Source organism: Ahaetulla prasina, chromosome 1 (assembly GCF_028640845.1).
Source record: "Ahaetulla prasina isolate Xishuangbanna chromosome 1, ASM2864084v1, whole genome shotgun sequence".
Lineage (NCBI taxonomy): Eukaryota > Metazoa > Chordata > Lepidosauria > Squamata > Colubridae > Ahaetulla > Ahaetulla prasina.
In genome coordinates this window covers 331,799,001-331,822,188 of record NC_080539.1, presented here as the reverse complement: position 1 = coordinate 331,822,188, position 23,188 = coordinate 331,799,001, and the positions used below count along the sequence as shown (strand labels likewise).

The window sequence follows — 23,188 nt, the reverse complement described above, 5'->3', positions numbered from 1 at the left end:
AAGAAACATTGTACAATTGTTTACACACATCTCCCTTCCTCAGTTTTGCTTCTCTTTGCATCCTTTCAGTATTATTTTTCTTTCCCTTCTAAGTGAACTACTAAATTCATATGCCTGAGCTAAGATAGGCCTAAAGATTAGCATTCTTTTTTTCAAGTAAATTCTACAATGATTCTTGATTCTTGATTATGGTTCTTGATGAACGTATCTTTTCCTTTATGTACACTGAGAGCATATGCACCAAGACAAATTCCTTGTGTGTCCAATCACACTTGGCCAATAAAAAATTCTATTCTATTCTATTCTACAAAACTCAAAAGCCATGCTTCCTCCCATCTTCCCTCTGGCTCTGCTAGGCTGCTTTGAGTTCAAGCTTTCAGACCTTGTTAATTATAAAACTAAAAAAGATTTTTGTTTCTGTTGGGACTTAATATAATGGTTCTTACTGGTAACTGGATGAATGAGCTAGTTGTTTTGCCATATAGCAAAAGCTATTGAGATTTTTCATATAACCATCCCCTTACAGATAGTGGTGTTAACAGGATATTTAGGAAATTTCTGAATGGTTAAATAGGAAAGTCTACATCTGTAAGGTTATTTATTACATTTCTGCACCTCCCATGTCATCTAAGTGACTAAGTGCCAAGCAGTTACTAAACAAAGCCGGTATTATTTATGATATCTGATTACTGGTAGTTGCTGTTTTTTTCTGAAATTGTTATCTTTCTTGACAAATTCTACAAATCAAAAATGTTTGTTTAAAGCCAATAGAAAATGTACATTTACTACAGATAATAACTGAGGCTTTATGGATTTTATGCAGACATAGCTTTGATTGTTCCAGATATGTTTGTTTGTATAAACAAAAATAAAATAAAATATATCTAAATCTAACAAATAATTTTTGATAATAAATGTAGTATTTGAATTCTTAAATGTTTGTTTAATGAGGGAAAGTTAAAGAAGAGATAAACATCCTTCCACCTTGTTAGTCTCCCTAAAATATTGGACTATATATCACCTACTAGCTTAAAAATGGCACTGAAAAAGTGCTTATCTCTGATGTGTTTCAAACTGGAGGAAACAAGAACAAGCTATAGGGTTGGGTTTGGGGCCTATTACTGTATATTAATGGCATGGATGAGGAACTGAAACGTATGCTTATAAAATTTGTAGATTACTAGAAGTGGGATAGTATACCGTAGAAAATATTAAACTTAAAAACGTTTTGAAGAAATCAACTGAAAATAACAGATTGCATTTGCCTCTGTTAAATCTTATTAGAATTTTTTGTTTTCAGAGGAGAGAGGGAACTCTAATACACAAGAATACTTATCAGCAACAGAATTTATAGAAAAGATCTTGAAATTATAATTGATTATAAGCTGAATGCTATGATAAAAGGCGCTCATGACATTAGACTGCAAAATATACTTCCAATTAATAGAAAATATTTTACTCTATATTTGTTGATCACATATCACCTAGAATACTGTGTTCAATTTTGGGCAAAACACTTTAAGAAGATTGAAATTAATCTGAATAGATTAAGGTCAGTAGGAAGGTTTGCAGAAACTGTGTGTATGTGTAACTTTAAGAAGAAAAGTTTGAGGGAGGTTGTTATAGATTTAGTCTAGCTGAAGAAAAATTACACGAAAGGTCCAAACTCCTCCTCTGTCATCCCAGTAGATGGTGGACTAATAATCTGTAGCAAGGCAGGTTTTTTTTAAATTTTAGAAAATACTTCTTAATAAAGAAAATGAGTAGTAGGATCAATTACTTTAAGAAATGATGAGCTTTTATTCACAGGAGATACTGAAACAGAATCTCTGTGTGCTTTAATTTGAACTCCATTTTTTTGTAAGTACAGGAAGTGCCCTCTCAATGGTACTATTCCTAAAACTCTTCTAAAAAGTATTAACGCATGGATTTACAGTGAAAACAAAATAAAATTTAGTTTCCCTACATCCTTATTTTCCTTTAGTATTCCTTTGCCATACTACCAGATTTTCTGCTTTTGATTTATTAAATAATAATAATATTAGTGTGATATTTCACAACATCTTGTTTTTTTTCTTATTAGTTATGCTGTAGATCAGCATTTCTCAGCTTTAAGATGTGTGGACTTCAACTCCCACAGTTCCCCAGTCAGCATGATGGCTGGAGAATTCTGGAAGTTGACGTGCACACATTTTAAAGTTGTTAAGATTGAAAAATAGTTTGATAATTTCACAATTATTTTATATCTTAGTGATTTTTTTAAAAAAAATCTGTGAACTTTTTGTTTTTTGGGAAAAGCCCTTTTTTTCTAATTGCTTCCTTGGCACTGATTGTGGTAGTGTCTAAGACCTGGTAAAATATAACTACACTGAACTGCCTTGTTAATGTTCCACTTATATATAGATTTAAATTTGGCAGCACTCACTAGATCAGTGATGGTACATATTTCGGGCTTGGGATGTCAAAAATCCAGAAAATACCAAACTTTACTTTGGTAGTCTCTCTCTCTCACACACCCACACATACACCCACACACATCCTCTGAACAGAAGAGAATCAATTCTCTATCTTCCCACTTTCCAGGCCACCCTGAACAGCAGCACTCAGTAAAGCCAAGGTTAGGCCTAAGTCTTGACTTTCATCCTACTATCACTACTACCACTGAAAAAGGCCACTTTGTGTTATAGCCCAAGGCACGAATGTCCAATGGCCCAATGTACCCCAGGATCTGGGCACAATGCTTATGTTCAAGCGGTGTCCTCTTTCTGTTGACAGACCCCTGTGATCTACCCAAGGCTCTGCTCCAGGTTGCACAAGACCTTTGTTCTTGAAGCAGCTTTGGAGAATGCTTTTCCATGGCCTCTGCAGTTTCCAAAACTTATTGAAAAGCAGACCTTGTTCTCTCTTATTTTCTGAAACTCCAGAGGCCAGGAGAGAGCACAGCCCCCTTGTGTGACTTGCGGAAGGGCCAAAGGCTGCACAAGGGCAAAACCATTTGTGTGGCTTCTGCAAATTACCCAGGAATGGGGTGTGATTTCGAAAATAGCTATCTATATAGCCAAAAATAGTAGAGAATAATAGAACATAGCATCTATGTTTAAAACACAAAGAGAAAGAAAGGGAATTTTCTGTCTTTTTTTATAATATTTGAGCAATGGGAAGCCAATAATGGACTATAATTTGAAAGAATCCCTTTTTAAATAAACTATTTTAATTAATTGAACTGTAAAGAGGATAATTTTAAAGAAATATTTAGAATTTAAAAAGGATACAACATTGAAATCAATTTTTTTCCCTTTATGGCTGTTGGTCAAAGAATCTAAAGGAATTTTGCTATTATAGATAATGACAGTGCAGAAAATCTCGTAAGTGCCCATAAAAATACATACTATTTCTCACAACAGGAAAAAATGAATAGGAGAAAATGGATCTGGTTGAGATGGCAATGTAAATTGTTTTAAAGAAATATTTTATTTGGTCCTGTTTCCATTGGAAAAAATTTTTTTGTTTTTATGCTTGGAATAATGAAAAAAGAGACTTTCAATTGAAGGTTGAATAATTGTGTAGCTACAGAAATGGCTTGTAATAATTAAATGGTATCCAAAAAGTGAGGTGAACCGATAGCGGCGGCAGCGTGTGGTTCAGAGAACCGGTAGCGGCAGCAGCACAAGGTTCTGCCCACCCAACCAGATGTGTTTTTGTCCCTGTTTTTGACCCTCTGCGCATGCGCAGAAGGCTTTGTGCATGCACAGAGGGTCCAAGTACACACGTGACAGAGTGCAGACTTCTGAACCAGTAGGGAAGGTAAATAGATTTCACCCCTATTACCATGCATGGATAAAATCCCATTTGCTGTAATTTTATCTTACTCAACAGTCATGAAGTTTTCATGGTAGTTATAATAGTCTTATAAATGTGATATAAGAAAAGAAAACAATTTTTAAAGTTACTTTGTACTCAAAATGTTTGCTAATTGCACAACTCATTTAATAGGAACAAGCAGGCCAAAAACTATGGGGATAAGAATGATAAAATTTTAATATTGAAAAGTGCCATTGAAATAGTAAAGCAATGAGAGAACACTATTTCTGCCACCATACTTCAATTCTTTTGTGAGATTACTATCCTACTTCAGTTCAGAACAATATTACTAGCTTAAGAAAAAGAATTGTAGAAAAATCTTCAGACAATATGAGCAATTGTTTAAAATATTGAACATTTCTAATATCCAATTCTGTGAACCTTTTCAAGATGGTCACATGATTGGTTTATACCCAGAAAATAATTTAAATGATGAACTGTTGTTGCCTCTTCTTTCTTTTGATGCTATCAGTGCTTTTGAAAATAAAAGTTAAAACAAACTCATTGTCCATGTTTAATAAGTGTGTGGTTAGTTACTCATTAGGTAATTCAATGGGGGCGCAATAGCTCAGCAGTTAAAGATGCTGAGCTTGTCAGCTGGAAAACTGGCAGCCCAGGTTCAAGATATGAGTGCTATGCGACAGGGTGAGCCCCATTAGTTGCCCCATTTTTTGCCCACCTAGTAGTTCAAAAGCATGCAAATGTAAGTAGGTAAATAGGTATCGCTTCGGTGGGAAGATAACAGCGTTCCATGCACCTCGGCCACATGACCACAGAAACATCTTCGGGCAACACTGGCTCCCTCGGCTAAGAAACTGAGATGTGCATCGCCTAGAGTCAGATACAACTGGATAGGGGAAACCTTTACCTTTACCATACTTCAAGAATTGGAAGCAGGACAGTAATAAGATGGCGTTTCATACGTTTCTGCCCCCCACTGGAGCAAACAGGAAGATATTTGCTGAATCTGTGAATTTTTCCTTATAGATGAGGTAGGGTAAGTATTTTCTGGAAAATGAATTAAAGCCGTACTTCCATTTTTTTAAATTATATTTTTTAATTAGATAAGGCATCTAATTTAAGTTAAATTTAATTAAGCATTGTTAGTATTGAGCACAGACCAGTGGTGGGTTGCCCCCCGTTCGGATCGGTTCTGTAGGGCTGGTAGTAAAAAACTTCTGGTGTTCGGAGAACCGGTAGTAATGGCTGGCTGGCCACGCCCCTGAACTGGTTCCCTGATCATTAGAGGTTGTTTTTTTTTTACTTTTAAAAGCCTCTTTTCTTCAGCCAAAAAAAAGCTTTTAAAAGAAAAAAAAAAACCTCTGATGATCGTGCGGCTGAGCAGGGATCATCAATCCTTTAAAAGTTTTTTTTTTAACAACCTCTTCGGCCGAAAAAGTTGTTAAACCTTTTGTTAAAAGGTTTTAAAAGGCTCCTCTGGCTATCCCAGATGAGTTAAGAGCTTCTGGGCTGCCATTAGGCAACTTCAGCTGGATCCTCAGAGGAACCTTTTAAAATCTTTGTTTCCTCTGGCCCACCCAATTCCCCCTCCTCACTTACCTCATTACAGCTTCTTTCGGGCAACTGAATCAGCTAGCAATTTATTCTGCCTGTCTGGAATCCATCTGCTCAGTCAGCAACTGCTTTGCTGGCTGAGGAACTCTGGGAGTTGAAGTCCACAAACCTTAAAGTTACTAAGGTTGGAGATCCCTGATGTAAAAAATATAAATAATATAAAATAATAAAATAAAATATTTGTGCAGCTTTCTGAGATTTGGTATGTTTCTGTAGTGTTTCACTCTAACTACACAAACACACAGAATCTCACAAAGCTGTATGTGGCATTGTGTGTGTGTGAGTCAGTTTTGTTGTGTTATGTGTGTGTAAAGTGTGAAACTTGGTTTTTGAGCTTTTTGTGGCTTTGTGGGGTTCCTGCTTGTTGCAGGGGCCCTTTTGGGTAAAGTGTAGCAGCTTTTACATTGTGTGTGAGTCAGTTGTGTTGTGTTGTGTGTGCGTAAAGTGTGAAACTTGGCTTTTCGTACCTCTTATTGTTTTATATACTTTGTTTATTATTTTTATTATTTATTGTTATTGGCCACACCCACCCAGTCACATGACCACAAAGCCACGCCCAGTTTCACATGACCATCAAGCCACACCCACAGAACCGGTAGTAAAAAAATTTAGAACCCACCCCCTGGCACAGACCATTAGATATATTAGCATAAGAGATGATCAAAACATAAAATATATTAATCACCTATTAAAAAGTAATGAAGTATATTGTATATTTTCCAGGAACTTTGATAAACCAAAAATGGTGCAGAATTTTAATAGTTCTTTGTTAGATCTTTGCCTAGTGCCAACTAAGAGTTTACTTTAGATTCCAAAGTAAGCACATTTAAGGGCATGCTGATTTGTAATAATCAAATATTTTCGGTAAAAGGGATAAATAACTGTGTTCTAATAAAATTTTAAAATCCTGAGAAATCTTATTCTAGTTATTAATTTGATTTGTTCAATTTTTGCATTAAAGCCAGAAATGAATTCTATTAAATATTGTTGGTATCTTGATTAGCTAAACTTTATTGAAATCACTAAGATCATAATTTGTGATGTTTTCTAGTTAGGGATTTTTTTGTATTAGAGCTCTTTTCACTGTCTTAATGATCATCTTATGTTGTCGTCTCTTCATTTAATTCATGACAACAGTGATTTTCTTCCCATTCATCTTCCCATTCCCCCTCCAAGCTAGTTTATGCATTCAATGATTTCTGTATGAGTGTGTAGTTCTAATTGAACTAAATATTTAAATAGATAAACAGAATTGGGGAAGGGAGATTGTTGTTTGAATTACCTCTATAATATAGAGGTTGTCATATTCATTCATTATTGCATATTTTCTAAATAGAAACAACATAATTGGAATGCAAGATGGCATTGCAAAAGAGAATCTGTATATGTAGGGAAACTAATTCTTTTGTTATCTGTAAATCTTCTCCTAAAATGCTTACCTAAGCTGTTCTTTTTTCCATTGAACGTCACCTATTCCTGCCTGTCTCTTCACACAGAAACATTCTGAGTAGGCAAATTCATAGATGATACTTGGATTACTATTCGATAGACAGAAACACAAAGAAAACTTCAGTCAAGAGATAAGTTTTGGGGCTTCTTTTTTTGCCACTGGGAAAAAGGCAAGAGAGTTCAATGAAAGTGTGAGTAGGGGTGTCATTATATGCAAAGGAATATGGAGATGGTCTTGAAGAAGACATTCAACAGCCATTTCATAAACACCAGCTTAAATTAACCTGAAGGGAAGAGTGAGCAGGAAAGAAACTCAAGATTGCCTTGCCTTGATTTTCTTTGATATAAAACAGGAGACGGAATCTCTAATCTTACTTTTAAGATTCTATTATTATTCCTTGTAATATTCTAGTAGCCCTTGTGGAGGCCTTGGATGCCTAGGGCAGGCAGACCTAGGGTCTCCCAGGGTCTTGAGGCACCACATGCTCAGCTTAATGACTTGTGTGTTTGGCGGCCTCATCAGGGAGAGCAGCAAGTGTGCGTTGTCAAAGCAAGGCCATCTCACTTAACAGCTGTCATAACCCATAATGAACAGGCTCCATTTCAGTCCTATGATAAGGACTACCTATACGCATGTGATTCGTACATTATACAGGCCTTGAAATGCCATTTTTAAAGTTTTGGTGTAATACATTGCATGACCCCAATCTGTTCTTAATCATTAAATATTTCAATGAGCAGTGGCCCCATAGGATATCTTTCTCATTTAGTACCTTTTAATCTAATACAAATACTAGATTATTGACAGCTTTGCATTTTGAAATTCTTAGAAAGATTTCATTAAGAAGGAAAATACAAAAGTGCTGTAGGCCATGTTGTTTCTTGTAGCCCTTGTTTTATTTAACACAGAGATATTTTATAGTATATGGAGCTCTCTTGGACTGTGAAAAGATAAATTTGCAAAACATTACTTATTTTTTTTTTACTATGTTTTAGTCTTATTAAGGACAGGACAACAATAAAAATTAACTGAGAGACAACCATCTATTCTTGTAAGAGCAGTTTTTGAATAGGATTTTTTTTTTCATTTTTTGTTTAATTGTGAGGCACTATTAATAGGAAATATTTTGCAGAAATAGTGCACATTTTAAGGCTAGTCTCTGGGGTACTAAAGTATGTCACTTATAGAATGACAGAATATCTCCCGCTGCAGAGAAAGTGAATCATAATTTTTGTCCTTGATTGCCACAGTTTTTTTACAAGTCCATATGGAAGATGATCTGCAATTATGATTTGACTGAACTGCATATTTTATGCAGTGTTTGATAAGTAAATTGAATAGAATTGCCCTTGATTTTTTTGCTCCCCTTAATATGAAAAAGCCTAAAAAGTAATACCTGTATATGCAAGCGATACTTTTGAAAGAAAGCTTGTATTCTACCATTATATCCTGATACTAGTGATTGATGAGTGGAAAGTCAATGTTTCTTACTTGTCATTAAAAGGACATAGAGAAGTCGTATGTCAGCTGATTATTTTACATGGACATCAAGTTGACAATTGCTGTGTTAGCAGAGACATATGCCAGAACTATGTGGTAAAACACATATTAAAAGTCCCAAGGTCAACTCATGTCGTTGGTCAGGAATGGCTCCTTCTGAAAATCTAAGAAACTATTAGTACTGTGAGTCACACACTGTCTGGTACCTAGTATGGCTTCCAAAGCTGACACTATTACTAATTTGTGTATAAGCACTTTTTCAATCAAATAGCCCCAAGATACAGTAGACCATGCCCATACATCCAGCATTAGTGAAAGGAGCTGGGTTCTAGTCCAGCAGTCCTGGAAATTGGCGAATCAGAAAGATTGGCAGGATCAATAATGAGCTTCTGGACCAGTGGTCTGAAACTGTACAAATTGTTTCCTATGCGACTCCAGAACAGCGAAAAATCATTAATAAATAGCTTGTAAAAATAAAAGACATTGGTTGGAATGTTCTACTATTATATTTAATACTAAAGCTCACAGACAACTTTTGAAAGCTATTATTGTATCATTCTTTAATATTTTTAGCTTCTAATAAGACAACATGTGGCATTTTATTGGCAAAAGTGAGATAGTGAATGTTGGCATTATGCAGTGTCCAGAATTTAGTGTGTTGTGTTAAACTTGAATTTCTAAAAATCTCAAGCAGGTGACTCAGAATGCTAACAGTGTATCAGCATTCCCCACATTGGTGCCCTAAATGACTGGGGAATTATGGGAGATGAAATTTTATGCCAGGGTAGGGTATGATATAGTATGATAGCAGTTTTCTAAACTAAACATACTACTGTCTGATTTCTTGTTTAATATTTTTCAAGACATTATTTCTTTACCAAGTTGTCAGGGCTAATATCATTTTGGGGAACCTAAAAAAGCCTAGTTTCTTCTATGAATTAATTTTTTAACAATCGGCAATTGCTGTAGCTGAGGGGGACACCTGCCTCATTTCCACCTTTCCTAGTACAATATTTATACAATATGCAATATAGATTATCCTCGACCTACAACCAGAATTTCCATTGCTAAGCAAAATGGTTGTTAAGTGAGCTGCATGTGATTTTATGACCTTTTTTGCAACAGTTGTTAAGCGAATTAAGTGAATCACACAATCATTAAGCCAATCTGGCTTTTCCCATTGACTTTACTTCTCGGAAGCCGACTTGTAAACTTGCAAATTGTGATCATGTGACTCCAGGATGCTGCAACCATTATAAATGTATGCTGGTAGCCAAGCAACCAAGTCCTGATCACATGAATATGAAGATGCTGCAATGGTCATAAGTGTGAGGACTGATCATAAGTCTCTATTTCAGTGCCATTGTAACTTCAAACTGTTGCTAAATGAATGCTTGTAAATTGAGGACTGCCTGTATATATTTCTTTCTGAAAAGAATTGATAAGGGAGCAAATGCTTTAACTTTTATGTCCCATTAAGCCTTTGACTTGGTTCACACACATGCTAAGCCAAAACATGATTTGTTTGTTTATGTTTAGTATACTTGCTTGTCAATGTCTAGTATATTTTAACTTATCAGGCTAATTTTAAAATAAGTTTTTTAATCTGCTTTTTAAATTGTATATTGTATTATCTGTTTTATTTTTGCCTGTACACCGCCCTGAGTCCTTCGGGAGAAGGGCGGTATAAAAATCAAATAAATAAATAAAATGTGGTTGGTAGTAGTTAATGGTTTAGCATGCTATGCACACTCATTAAGTTGTGGTTTATTCTGTAAAGCATGGATAAACAGTGGCTAAAGTGATGCATACCAGTTTTATGTCTCTATGAAACCTCAGTAACTAGTAACCTGCTTCTTATGAAAATGACAAGCAGCTGCCCTTTGGGATAGTTTCACTAAGAATGAAGAAAATTGGGTGAGACTGTAATTATTTAGCTAGTCCTGTAGCTGTCGTACAGACAAGGAATTCATTAATCAAATTGACAGCTAGTTATACTTGGATATTCTGTTTTTGAAATAATTTGACTTAGTTTTTTTATCCACATAGTGGGGCAGGGGGAACAGGTTGCCAGTTTTCTGTTTTGAAATAAAGTAGCTGAAGTTTGGTCTATTGCTTTAAATATTTTAATCTTTTCTACATAAATGAAAGACAAATTTTATTCTTTTTAAAAGTGGGAATGACAGTGCAGCTTCAGATTTGTTGGACTTCAATATAGTTCTTCATGGTTAATGACATTCTTATGCTTGAGGAGTATCCAAGATTGATGCTGTCATGTCTAATCTTGTCACTTATCAACATGCTGATAGTTGCTAGTAAATGATTTGCCCAATTATAAAATAATAAGAGAAACTATATGATGAAATATTTATTATGTACCATATGACTGTGCCAGACTAATAATTTAGTTCCCAAAACTTATTTTTGTGCTTGGAAGTTGTTTTTTCAGAGTACGTCATCTTCAGCACACCTAGAATAACTAGAATTTCATGAGATGTATTTTTGGGATGCAAGTTCAGGTTTGGAGAAATATATCTGTGTACCATACACTATTATAGTATTCAGTTGCCAAAATTCCCAAAGCAAGGAAAGGTAGCACCAGCAGCTCCTTTTGGAGATATTTCTTGTATTGAGTCGTATGCCAGCCTGATAGGAAAAGTCATTGACAGCCCTCTCTGAACGGTTTACAGAATCAGCATCTTGCCCCCAACAATCTGGGTCCTCATTTTACTGACATCAGAAGAATAGAAGGTTGAGTCAACCTTGAGCCAGTGAGAATTGAACTGTAGAACTACTGCCAGTCAGCAGCATTAATCTGCAGTAATATATTAGCTACAATTCAACTTGTTCTCTAAATTTCCACTGCTGGACCATTGGCCACTATTACCTCTTGTGGGTAGGTGGAGTAGCGATCTTAGATAATAGCTCTTTCCCCATTTCCTTCTGAGAAATAATCTCTTTGAGAACCTGATTTTTCTCTTGCAGCGTATGTTCATTGATCTGTGTAGGTAGGTCAAAATCAATGTGAGCTTCTTACTATTATATGGCTACTATTGTACCCTGGGAAACTTTGGGTTTATAAGGAGAGGATCTTTATTTAATACATTAAAAATATTAGATCATAGCAGTTACATATTTATCTTAAATCCTGTATCAGTCCTGTAGGTAAAACAATTGTGCTTCCAGCAAATGAAATGCATTTGCCAACACCCAAAGCAATTGCTTCCATCCATTGAAGAAAATAAATAATATTGTTATTCAATGGCACTAAATAAATTGGTACATACCATAGTTCTCTGTTTCCTATTAAGGATAAATTGACTACAGTTTTAATGTCTCCATTCAGTCTTCCAATGTTACTACTGCATTGTGGTAACAGGAAGCTATGGCGCAAGCAAAACTTAGTAACTTTGCACTCGTGCTCATTGCTCTTTTCTGCTTACTCTGAAGCAGTTACTTCCTTATTAGCCTGTTGCCTTCAACGTACACAGTTGCACAAAGGGCATTGTTTCATGAGAGATCTGGCACATAAGCCTTTTCCTGTAATATATTTTCTTCCTTAAAGTTAAAAAGTAACAGCCTAATATTATTTTATTGACTAACTCTCCCAAGGATACTTGTTATTACATAGAGACAATTGCCTTGGTTTTCCTTGCCTCTGATAGATGCAGAGCATTCAGAGTATTTAATTTCATTTGTGCCAAGTTTAAATCTTGACAGCAATAGGATACAAGAATAAATAACCCAAATTGAAAAAAAGGGATAAGCAAATGGGTGTAAATTTTAGGCTCTTGATTGTTTTCTTCTGTTAACTTTCTGTTAAGTATCTAGACTCATTGGGGAGAGGGAAGTACAGAAACTGTCCAGGTTTATCAGCTAATTATTATGTTTTCCTAACTCCTTAGATTAGAGAATATTGTAGGAGCCAGCTCATTTTGTGCAGTGTACAGAAAGGTATCTGAATAAGAGTTCCAGTCATTTGGAATGTTGTTTGTAGCACATGAGATGAAGAAAGAACCAAGGAAAGGTAATATTGTATAAGAAGCTATTGTGTAAGTTCATGTAAAAATTGTGCTCAACAGTGGACATTCAAACTCAGCTATGTGTGCAGAGATCTAAAATATTAAGATGTATGTATTTACCTGTTGAGAGCTGTCTTTAAGTTCCTTTTTAGCATCTGCCTAGGGTTGAAGCCTGAATACCTTGTTTTCTCCCAGAAGTATTGATCATTTTTCTTCCATAATACAGGGAGTTTGCAAACTTTGTGGGATTGTGATTCCCTAAATTATAAATGAATTTGTGGAGCCCTCCATGAATAAATAATTGACTATTGGAAGACTAGATTCATATATTTAATTACCTGTTAAAACTTGCTCTGGCTTTACTTTCTATTTTGCCTGCATAAGCCAGTTGTGGGCTTGTCTAAGCAAACAGAGCAGGTGCTGATAGAACTACTCCTTTGCTTGTGCAAGATTGCATTTTTTAAAAAGTTGTGATTCCTTTCTAAATTGTTTGTTGCTCTGGATGTGGGAAAAGCCCTCCTTTTGAGAACCTCTATCAACACAGAAATACTTAAGGTAAAATATCACTTACTGACATATAGATAATAGTAATGAAATACGCCTGCTATTCATTCAAATACTTACACAGAACTTTTGTGTGTGTGTGTACACACACACATACATATACATGCCTTGTACATTTTTATCTTCCTTCCTTCCTTCCTTCCTTCCTTCCTTCCTTCCTTCCTTCCTTCCTTCCTTCCTTCCTTCCTTCCTTCCTTCCTGTTGTCTTCTTTTGTTTTTAACTAATAAAAGCAAAAATTAAAATCAGTTCTCCTTTCTTTGTCACACTGCTTCAGAAAAAATAAGCTGTACAATAACTTCAATAATCATACAGAAGACATATGTTGCTGAATCTGTTTCTTATTTTCTCAATTATCCAAACCTGCTGTAATATTTGGCAGATGGAAATGAAAGTCATTTTACTTATTTGCTTTGCTACAATCAGCATTTCTACTGTTTGCCTCTATGCTTTGTACATTCTAAGTTTGGAGGCCTCTAATTGACTCATAAGAATGCAACGAGGGCATTTATAGAGCTCTTAAGGAGTAATTAAATTAGAGTTATGGAGAGAGGACATGGTTCATTTTCTCCCACTATAATAATGAGAGAGTTTAATTTCCCTACCATATGTTAGAAGACAAATTCTACTAAGGATGAACCTTCCAGGAAATTACTGACTTTTCTTGTGTACAATTTTTTCCTTTAAAAAAATAAAGGGAGAATAAAAGAATCAGCTACACTTATCTTGATGCTAATCAATAGGAAATACTTATTTGAAGAATTGGAAGTAGCAACAGCATCGTGGGAAAGAGACCATGTAATGTTGAAGTCCTTGATTTTAAAGGAAACTAATTCATATATATCTTGACTTCAAAAAAGTGGATTTTAATAAACTCAGATCAGTGTTAATCAAGATTTTATGGCTGAAAAAAGTAATGGGAACAGGAAAAGTTAGATGCAAATTCTGAAAATAGGAGATACAGATAGTCCTCAACTTATAATAATTTATTTTATGATCATTCGAAGTTACCACAGCACTGAAAATAGTGACTTATGACCACTTTTCACACAGCCACTGCAGAATTCATGTGATCATGTGATCAAAATTCAGATGCTTAGCAACTGTCACATATTTATGATGGTTGTAGTGTCCTGGGGTCATGTGATCACTTTTTGTAATCTGACAAGCAGAGTCCATGGAGAATCTAGATTCACTTAACTGCAGTGATTCACTTAATGACTGGCAGGAAAGGTCATGAAATGGGGAAAAACTCACTTAAATTTCGCACTTAGAAACAGAAATTTGAGGCTTAATTGTGGTCGTAAGTTGAAGACTACCTGTGCTAGATAGACAGTTGTAGACAACTCCAATGAGGAGAAAAAAATGGAGGACAGACAGAGTGGTTCTCACAATTTTAGTAAAGTTCTGAAAACTAGAAAGGATCCATAGAAGTAATAGCTAGGCTATACAATTAAAGCCATACATTGGAGCTGAAACATGGAAAGTTAGCATACACAGCTAGTTAAGATTAATGAATATATGCTAAGAAAGTCAAAAGAGCTTCTTGAGTTATGTTCAAAATAAAACTAAAAGTTCAGTATACCAACTGTTCAGGGAAGATGACAAAATCCCAACTATTAATGAGGAAAATTATTCTTATTATATTCCCGTTATGCTTTATGCTTCAGAAAAATAACATGAAAATAGTGTGTAACTACTTACTGCATTATGGGATATACATAGAAGCATAATACACCTTGACTTAGCAAAGCATCTAGTAAAAATCTCCATGACATATCTTTTTATTCGCGCGGGGCTGGCTTGAATGAAATTTTAAACTTAAATTTTTAGCAATTTTAATGGGGTTATTGGTTTTATGGTAAATTTCTTAAATTTTTCAGGCTCATTTAATAAGTTTTTAACTGATTTTAATTTTGTATATTGTATATTGTTTTTTGTTGGTTTTATTCTGCCTGTACACCGCCCTGAGTCCTTCGGGAGAAGGGCGGTATAAAAATCAAATAAATATAAATATATATATATAAATATATGACAGCAGAGCTAATTAACTATGGACTTCAGCATGATATTGAAGTGCTTATATTGCCTGCTTGAAAGTCATAGTCAAAAAATGTTCAGGAAAGATTCCTCATAAAATTGGAGAGAGGTATGAAATGGAATGCTGCAAGGATCGGTCCTGAATCCTTTACTTGTCATGATTGATTTGGATGAATAGAGTATTCTGCTCTTCTACTAAATCTGACATTGGAATAGTTCTGTGAAGTTTAGAAATAAACAAAGGAATGTCATCTCCGCTTTTATCTAGATTGTTAGGCCTTGCGCATGGCCATTCATGCCCTAATCATTTCTCAGTTGGATAACAGCAATGCATTCTACATAGGACAACCTTTGAGGAGTATTTGGAAGCTACATCTGGTGCATTATGCAGCGGCACATACTGAAGCCTCACATATAGGCTGGCACATATAACACCATTGGAAGTTGAGTCATGGCAACTGGACTTCTTTTCTTTTGGTTTGAAACATTCTGCTCCTTATCCAAATAGCCTCTTCAGTCCGAGCAAGTTGGTTAGGGAGACACCATATATATATTTTCCAGGCTGATTTCATTTCTCACCTAATCTGAATAGGTGCATTAGGTGAATAGGCAGAGAGTTGTTGCTCCTAAATCCTTTCTCCTAGGTAGGTTGTTGAGTGTGGCTTCCCTGGTGAACGTATGAAGTAGTCTTGATCTTCCTGGGGACTGATGCAGGAACAGCATAAAAATGAAGGACAGGTTTTGTCTGAGGCCTCCCTCTCAATTGAGGGAAGAATTTTCCACTTTAGTACCCTTCCGGAAGAGTATTAAAATTTCATTTTGCTGGTTGACCGGGGGGGTGGGGGTGGGGGGGCGACACTCACTGCTAGATGTGGTTAACAGGGAAGACCTTATCACCATGCTGTCCATCTTGTTGGTTCTGGTGGGGTTCCCCATACTTTTAATTTTTTTAATGTGCGTTGTTTTAAAATTGTAATTGCTTTTCTATTTATCTTTTTTTAGATTCTGTAAGCTGCCCAAAATCATCAGGGAGATGAGTGGCATATACATTTAATACATAACCTTGCAAATAAAACCAAGTTGTATTCAACTAAGTTATGTACTACTCCATAAATCTCCTTGTGTTGTCTAATAGCATGAGCCAAGAGTTCCATGCAGATATTAAAAACTAAGGACTAAAGTAAACATCCTTGTCTAGTTCCTCTAATGAGAGAGTAGGAGAAAACGTATCATTCAGTTTAGAGTGAAAGACTTATTATATGATGATTATATTGTAATAATTTTATGAATTCCTAAGGAAATACAAAACTATAGTATACTATGTTAATTGGTCCAAATTGAAATTGATGCCTGTAAGTGAAATTTTGGTTATTTATCCATTTCAGGAAAATCAATTCTATACTTGTGAGGAATCCATTAAATATTTATGTATTTGTATAGTAAAGGATATAACTCAGCAAAATATTCTTTAGACTTTGATAAATGGGAATCAATAACCTTTACTCTAAAGTTGAACGCTCTCAAATAAATATTATTGCCAGGTTATTTTATATTCTGAAAAGAATTCCAGTTTATAAATTTGAAAAATATTTTCAAAAAATAAATTCTTTGTTTACAATTTCTGTGCGGTTCTTTGATTCTGAAAATATCTTTACAGAAAATGCAATTACCTATTGATGAGGGAAGATTTCATTTTTTGAATCGGGAGCTCTATCATCATGCTTACCTATTGTCAAATATTAAGTACTGGAAATCAATAATCAATGTTAATTTTCTGATTTGGGTAACTTTGGAATATGTTTAATATCTTTGGTTGGATGGATATTATTAGGAGCTAATTATATTAAAACTCTAGTATTTCTGGAAACAATTACATCAGTTATAAACCTGTGCAATGTAATATCTAATAAAAAAGACTGAATTCTTTTCCCCCATGCTTAATTGACTTTATGGGGAAGCCGAATCTTAAAAATTGAAGAAGTGATGGTGATATGGAAACATTAGATAGAAGTGACAATATTGACTTTGGATCAATTGATAGATTATTTCTAACATATTCTGTGTTAATAGACAATATAATTTATCAGATGTAATCTAATGGCAATATTTATCACTACATTTGTTAACAATTAGGCTTGGATCAGCAGCTTTTTTTCACCTTCTGAAATACTAGAAGAACTTGTTAAATCCTTTAAAACTAGAAACCAAACTATTAGTTTTTATAGATATTAGTTATCAATAGATCAATTTGATATGGAAATGAAGAATAGAATTAAGAATTAGAGGTAGATCTCTTTTCTATAATTTTAGAAAATAGGAGAGTGTCAATTTCTTTAGCAAGAGTGGCAACGGGCCTCAAATTATGACTTGTACATCAAAAAAGTAACATTTAGAATTTATTGGATTCCCATTACAATTTATCCAGGTAGACCTCAACTTATGACCACAACTGAGCCCAAAATTTATGTTGCTAAATGAGAAATTTGTTAAATGAATTTTGCCCCATTTTACAACTTTTCTTGATATTTTTGTTAAGTGAATCACTGCAATTAAGTTAATAATATGTGAATGTGGCTTCCTCATTGACTTTGCTTATCAGTTGTCAAGTTTGAAAAAGGGGATCACACAACTTCAGGACACTGCAATAGTCATAAATGTGAGTCAGTTATCAAGTATTCAAACGTAAAGCACATGATCATTGGGATGCTGCAACAGTTATAAGTGTGAAAAATGTTCATAAGTCATTTTTTTCAGTGCCATTGTAACTTTGAACAGTCACTAAATGAACTGTTGTAAGTTGAGGACCACCTGTATAGAAAAGGACTGTCAAAAACAGTATTTTGATAGGAATATAAGGATAACGTTTCTTTAAAAGACAGTGTACTATAGTTCCTAAGTTTGGGGGAGAAAATATTGAACTATATAAATATAATGGGTCCACAAAAGCTAAAATTTTCAGATAATAGCATTCTTATGAACTATGATTGATTTGTGTGAAGAAATGGAGAGGATAATTATTAAATTTATGAATTATGAAAAAACATATGTAAGAAGACAAATAAAATTCAAAATGACTTTGATAAAGGAATGGCTGAAAGTAACAATCAAATTGAAGAGACGTTTGAAGTTTGTCACTTAGGAAGCAATAATTAAACGCAACATTATAGGGTGGAAAAATTACCTAGATTGATAATATTTCTAAGAAATGTTCTTATAATAGTAACTAATTGTAAACTGAGGTGAACTAGCAGTATGATTGATATTTATTTTTTCCTAATATGATTTGATTGCTTATTTGTTCCCTATGACTATCATTAAGTGTTGTACCTTATGATTCTTTGACGAATGTATCTTTTCTTTTATGTACACTGAGAGCGTATGCACCAAGACAAATTCCTTGTGTGTCCAATCACACTATTCTATTCTATTCTATTCTATTCTATTCTATTCTGTTCTGTTCTGTTCTGTTCTGTTCTGTTCTGTTCTGTTCTGTTCTGTTCTGTTCTGTTCTGTTCTATGATGTGGCTACAAAGAAGCAAAAGCAATTTTAGCCTAAATAATTTTTTTTTTTACATTTATATCCCGCCCTTCTCCGAAGACTCAGGGCGGCTTATAGTGTGTAAGGCAATAGTCTCATTCTATTTGTATATTTACAAAGTCAACTTATTGCCCCCCCAACAATCTGGGTCCTCATTTTACCTACCTTATAAAGGATGGAAGGCTGAGTCAACCTTGGCCCTGGTGGGATTCGAGCCTGCAGTAATTGCAGGCTGCTGTGTTTTAATAACAGGCTATCTTACAGCCTGAGCCACCACGGCCCTTATTGGAAATAAGGAGGACCCGGTGGCTCAGGGGCTAGGACGTTGAGCTTGTCGATTGAAAGGTCGGCAGCTCAGCGGTTCGAATCCCTAGTGCTGCCGTGTAACGGGGTCAGCTCCCGTTACTTGTCCCAGCTTCTGCCAACCTAGCAGTTTCGAAAGCATGTAAAAATGCAAGTAGAAAAAATAGGGACCACCTTTGGTGGGAAGGTAACAGCGTTCTGTGCGCCTTTGGCGTTGAGTCATGCCGGCCACATGACTACGGAGACGTCTTCGGACAGCGCTGGCTCTGCGGCTTTGAAACAGAGATGAGCACCGCCCCCTAGAGTTGGCAACGACTAGCACGTATGTGCGAGGGGAACCTTTACCTTTACCTTGATTGGAAATACAATTTCTAAATCATAGGAAGTAATTGCTCTATTACGTTCTATTTTTAATACACATTCACACACTGAGTATTGTCCTACTTCTGGGCATGACAATTTAAGTTGGATTTTAATAAATTAAAACAGTTCAGAGAAGGGCATCCAAGATGACCAGGGGACTAGAACAAAGACCTATGAAAATAAATGGAAAGAGCTTAGCTTTCTTATGCCTTGGGAAATAAATTATGGGTGGAATATGACAGCATTTTTCAAATATCTGAAAGGATGTTACATAGAAGAAGGTCAAGATTTTCTCTCGTGTTCCAGAGTGCAGGATGTAGAACAATGGCTTTAACTTGAAGAAAGCAAATCTGATAAATTTTCAAAAAAGTTTCCCGTAATTTGGTTTGTTTAAGAGGAGGAAGTCAGTTTTTGTCTGCATTGAGGAGGAGGTTGCATTTGATGGCCAAAATTATCCCTTTTTAAAATTATTCTTCAGGGTAGTTTGATGTTAACTGTTGCCATAGAGCTGAAGATTTAAGCATTGCAAATTAAAGACAGTCTGGAGTATATGAAGAAGAGGGCCGTGAAAATATTTACAGACCCCTCGCATCCAGGACATAAACTGTTTCAACTACTACCCTCAAAACGACGCTATAGAGCACTGCACACCAGAACAACTAGACACAAGAACAGTTTTTTCCCGAAGGCCATCACTCTGCTAAACAAATAATTCCATCAACACTGTCAAACTATTTACTGAATCTGCACTACTATTAATCTTCTCATAGTTCCCATCACCAATCTCTTTCCACTTATGACTGTATGACTATAACTTGTTGCTGGCAATCCTTATGATTTATATTGATATATTGACCATCAATTGTGCGGTAAATGTTGTACCTTGATGAACGTATCTTTTCTTTTATGTACACTGAGAGCATATGCACCAAGACAAATTCCTTGTGTGTCCAATCACACTTGGCCAATAAAAATTCTATTCTATTCTATTCTATTCTATTCTATTCTATTCTATTCTATTCTATTCTATTCTATTCTATTCTATTCTATTCTATTCTATTCTATGAAGTCAGCTAAATGGTTATGAGAAATTGACAATCTAAGGTAGTATTAGCTACTAAAAAGTAACATGGTAGCTCATGTGCAGGAGCAACCAAATTGCCACATGTGTTTAGTCAACATGGTGATTTTAGTTGAGTAATTTTCAGTCTAGGAGCAACTGAGGTGGCTGTGAAAGCTTTTTACACTCAAATCAGAAATTAATGAGACTACTGCTTTCTATAGTTGCTAAAGCTAATTTGTCTATTTTTGCAGTGGTTTTTTCCCCCCAGTGTTAGTAATGTGTGGTCATTTTTCTTATTTGTCCAGCTTAAATGTGAATGGTGTATAAAAGGAGGAGAATGGTTTGGTAGTATAGTATGTAAGCACCATTGTGATGCAAAATAACAGCCTGTATAGTTAGAGGTGTTCCAGGTGAACAGCTATGAAGGCAAAAAAATATAACCATAAAAATTATTTTACTCATATCATAATAGGAACATCTCATAACACAAACCTGTTGGGCAAGAATTATATTCCCTAGAAATCCCATAAATATTAAGGGGCTAAAAATGAACCGACTTCAGTCCGGTAAAAACCTATATTAGTCATCATTTTATTTATAATTTGTACTTTTCTTCTGAGTTGTTTGTACAATATTACAGTTACATTTAGTACAGCATAGTACATGGAGGTTGAGAAGACTTGTTGAAAATTCAAATTGCTGAAATATAATACTGATGTTGATACTTGTATTGTCACTTTCTTGCTTTTAGTGAATCAGTTTTCAGTAACTGATCCATTCTTGCAAACTAGATGGCTGTGAGGCAATGTGGGAAGGCAGGATGTGAAGCTGCTGACAGGCTCTGGCCCATGAATATGAGGAAGCTATGGCAGGCCATCTTGGACAATCAATAGACAACACTTTTAAGAATCACTGACTTAGACTACAGTGATTAAGTAGTTTTAGTTTACAGTAGACTAAGACTACTTAAGACAAATTCTGCATAGTCTTACATTATCACAGTAATTTCGATCATATTTTAACTATATTGAGGAAGGGTCTGCTTCACAATTCACATGGCTTTCTTGCTCTCGTTTAACTGAATATTAGATTAATAAGTTAATCACGAGTTAACATAGTCGGGCTTTCAAGACTAATTTATGAATAGTCATCCTGAAATGTTCCTCTTCTATTAAGTTACATGGGCAAAGTATAATTCCTGAATTTTCTTCTCAAAATGTACCTGTTCCAAAAGGAAAAAGAAACCAAAAGCTTCAATATATTGTTTTGGTTCAGTCAACCATATCATATTTTAAAAGTAATTTGATAAATATGGCACAAGGACCAGATTCATACAAAATGTGAAACCAAAACCAAACAAATCATAATGTGACTTGATGATATATGAGTGAACCCAGTAATAGTTCTGTCTGAGATGTCACATAAAGCAAAATCAGTCAGAATGAAGGCTTTCTGGATTTAATTAACAGAATTTTAGTTAATAGCTCTACTTTTTTCCTAAAGTCCAAATACCATTGTGATATTTCTTTCTGTAATATTCATTTGATAGGCATGCCCAGGATGCTTATCCAAATGATAGTTAATTTGCAGTAAATGACATTTAAAACTTTTAAAGACAGAAACCCATTTCTGCTAAATTACCCTATTTATGGCAAAGATAATGACTCTTAAGTTATGCACTGCTCTTATTTGCTATTTTTACAGAGTACCTTGAACCATATTAAGCTAATTGCTATATAACTCCTTACAATTAATGGAAATTTTCCACTGAGGCACACCATCATCTTTGCAACTATAAAGTAGCCCCCATCATTTCCCTTTTGATTTTTTTTAGTTTACCATAGTCATTTGATCTATTAACACATCAGCATGTGGTATCTGTAGTACAATGAATCATCTACCTTGGAAACTCTGTGGCTGCTTCCATACAATTCTGTCCATACTTAAGTTTGACTTGTATCATACTGAGTTATAGCCCTGAATAGTCACCTGTTCCTAACCCCATGTTGCCATATATAAAAGTAATGATCGTGATGCAGATCCTTATTGATTTTTATGTAGGTGCATAGCATAATTATAAAATTACATGTTACGTTGACCAGAGTGATAATAGTTGTAATCTAGCACATTTGGAAGAAGGTAATTTCTTGTCATTTAACTAACATAATGCTATCAGTAATTTCTTTTCATGTTTGTTTATTCAATTTATAATCCACTTCTCCATTTATAAGTATGTTTAAATAATTGAAAACTTTTTTTTCCGTCCAAGAAGTTCATTCATATATCAGAGGACCAGCAGAAGCATTGTTAGACTTTACATTTTAGTTTTGATGCTTGGAAATATAAATTGAGATTAAAGAAAGATTCCAGGTGGAAAGGAGATGCCTTGTTATGTACTTTTGTAAATAGTTTATTTATTACACACACAAGCAATTGCTTATAATACTTTGTAAGCTGCCTTGGGTCAGTTGGTAAGTAGGTGATCTTAAAAATTAAAGGATTATTGTGTGTAATATGGACAGCTGTATAAGTAGCATAAATAAAAACATTAACTCATTCCAGTTCAGAATACTCTTTCTGTGTGCTGATATAACAATCAATATAATGCTCATCAGCATATTGCATATTTGTAACTAAATAATCTTAGTATAGAATGTTTTGCAAAGTTTGCTAACTGGTCTTCAAGGAGGTCAAATAGAATTTCAACACTTTTCCTGTTCAAGTTTCCTTTCAATATCTCTCATGAAACACAAGCTGTTAAACCTTCTATTCACCAAAAAAGAAAAAATACAAAAACATTTGAAAATTTCAATATGTTTATATGAACATATTAATACTATACATGTATAAATTAATCATAAACAATAATCCTTGTAATATAAATATATTCTCAAATATATCTTTAAGATGT

General features: G+C 34.7%; 1 protein-coding gene across 1 annotated transcript in view; it reads left to right on the top strand.

Moving 5' to 3' along the window:
- The window catches only part of ITPK1 (inositol-tetrakisphosphate 1-kinase), a 127,406-nt gene that overhangs the window by 1,988 nt on the left and 102,230 nt on the right, over window positions 1-23,188 (top strand). The gene's annotated exons all lie outside the window — the stretch shown is intronic.